This window comes from Rhynchophorus ferrugineus, unplaced genomic scaffold (genome assembly GCF_030347505.1).
Source record: "Rhynchophorus ferrugineus isolate W39M unplaced genomic scaffold, kcgeb_rfMv2 rfM620, whole genome shotgun sequence".
NCBI classification, from domain to species: domain Eukaryota; kingdom Metazoa; phylum Arthropoda; class Insecta; order Coleoptera; family Curculionidae; genus Rhynchophorus; species Rhynchophorus ferrugineus.
In genome coordinates, this window is record NW_027473197.1 from 27,501 (window position 1) to 29,820 (window position 2,320).

Sequence of the window (2,320 nt, forward strand, 5' to 3'; positions counted from 1 at the left end):
CGCGCACGAACCGCGAAACCCGAAAGCAACGCGGCCGGCGGGCCTTTAGGATGTCAAAAAGCGCCTAGTTAGCAGGCTAGAGTCTCGTTCGTTATCGGAATTAACCAGACAAATCGCTCCACCAACTAAGAACGGCCATGCACCACCACCCACCGAATCAAGAAAGAGCTCTCAATCTGTCAATCCTTCCGGTGTCCGGGCCTGGTGAGGTTTCCCGTGTTGAGTCAAATTAAGCCGCAGGCTCCACTCCTGGTGGTGCCCTTCCGTCAATTCCTTTAAGTTTCAGCTTTGCAACCATACTTCCCCCGGAACCCAAAAGCTTTGGTTTCCCGGAAGCTGCCCGTCGAGTCATATTAGGGAACGTCGACGGATCGCTAGCTGGCATCGTTTAAGGTTAGAACTAGGGCGGTATCTGATCGCCTTCGAACCTCTAACTTTCGTTCTTGATCAATGAAAGCGTTTTTGGCAAATGCTTTCGCTTCTGTTCGTCTTGCGACGATCCAAGAATTTCACCTCTAACGTCGCAATACGAATGCCCCCATCCGTTCCTATTAATCATTACCTCGGGGTTCCGAAAACCAACAAAATAGAACCGAGGTCCTATTCCATTATTCCATGCATACAGTATTCAGGCGAAATTTTAGCCTGCTTTGAGCACTCTAATTTGTTCAAAGTAAACGTGCCGGCCCACCTCGACACTCAGTAAAGAGCACCGCGGCAGGATTGAGTTGGGCCGTCGTAACCACGACGCGCACAACACGCACGCCGAAACGCACGCGCGACGGCGACGCGACACGACTAAGCCCACCGGCAGGACGTCTCGCGAAAAACACGCCAGTTAACACCGCGAACGATGAACCGGCGGCGCGAGACACAAATTCGACTACGAGCTTTTTAACCGCAACAACTTTAATATACGCTATTGGAGCTGGAATTACCGCGGCTGCTGGCACCAGACTGGCCCTCCAATTGATCCTCGTTAAAGGGTTTAGAGTGTACTCATTCCGATTACGGGGCCTCGGATGAGTCCCGTATCGTTATTTTTCGTCACTACCTCCCCGTGCCGGGAGTGGGTAATTTGCGCGCCTGCTGCCTTCCTTGGATGTGGTAGCCGTTTCTCAGGCTCCCTCTCCGGAATCGAACCCTGATTCCCCGTTACCCGTTACGACCATGGTAGGCGCAGAACCTACCATCGACAGTTGATAAGGCAGACATTTGAAAGATGTGTCGCCGGTGCGAGACCGTGCGATCAGCTTAAAGTTATTCAGAGTCACCAAGTTGTACGATGACGAGCGCGAACCCGAAACCGATTGGTTTTGATCTAATAAAAGCACTCCTTCCATCTCTGGTCGGAGCTCTGTTTGCATGTATTAGCTCTAGAATTACCACAGTTATCCAAGTAATTGTGGGTACGATCTAAGGAACCATAACTGATTTAATGAGCCTTTCGCGGTTTCACCTTAATTCGGTATGTACTGAGACATGCATGGCTTAATCTTTGAGACAAGCATATGACTACTGGCAGGATCAACCAGGGAACTGTTCTTATTATTTTATCGACACGAAGCAGATAAAACAAATACAGACACAGTTTATTTTATAAGTTTGACTTATAAAGAAACGTGTGCGTAAGACGACGATATATAATATATATCGACGACTAATAAAAAGGAGGTGCATGATAGCGCGCCTAGACGACGGAAAAACCGGTCCGAGGCGCCACGCTCTTACATTTTAATATTAGTTGTCTAATAAAACAAAACGATATCATCATCTTAGACACATCTTTTGTTTTTTTTATACACAACCGATCGACTAGGCACCCAATTATCTCGATTATCGACGACGATCGTCGACTACGTCGAAAATTGGATGCCGCAAAATATCGTTCGGCGTTTATAAGACCTCGAAAAACATTCTCTCCGAACCCTTCGCTAGATAGAAATATATAAAGCGACAAGGAAACCTCGTACGAGAAACGTTTCGTGATTTTTTATTTTATTCTCGCTCGGAGAGCAGAGAGCTATCGCAAAATGTGTTGCTGTTTTATGAACGTTCCGATGAAAAACCGATACGTCCATAAAAATAATAATTCCAATCGCATATGAATCGTGGATCATCTTCTTCTAACGAAGCCGAATGTTCCCGCCGAATTCGCGATCTCGCAGTGATACCGTCGTCGTCGTCGTACGCTTCCCGATATATCGAAAAAAACCGACCAGGAAGAACAACGAAACGACGATACAAAATCGCGAGAGCGTTACGAATATATAATAACACGACGAAATACGCTTTTTATTTAGATAAATAAAAAAATACG

At 46.7% G+C, this 2,320-nt stretch overlaps 1 non-coding gene across 1 annotated transcript in view; it reads right to left on the minus strand.

Annotated features, from left to right (window-relative positions):
* Positions 1-1,538, minus strand: part of LOC143206268 (small subunit ribosomal RNA) — a 1,989-nt gene extending 451 nt beyond the window's left edge. Inside the window, exon 1 of the ribosomal RNA XR_013008252.1 lies at positions 1-1,538. This exon is cut by the window's left edge and continues 451 nt beyond it. This is a non-coding gene — a ribosomal RNA (small subunit ribosomal RNA).
* Positions 1,539-2,320: the final 782 nt, after the last annotated feature.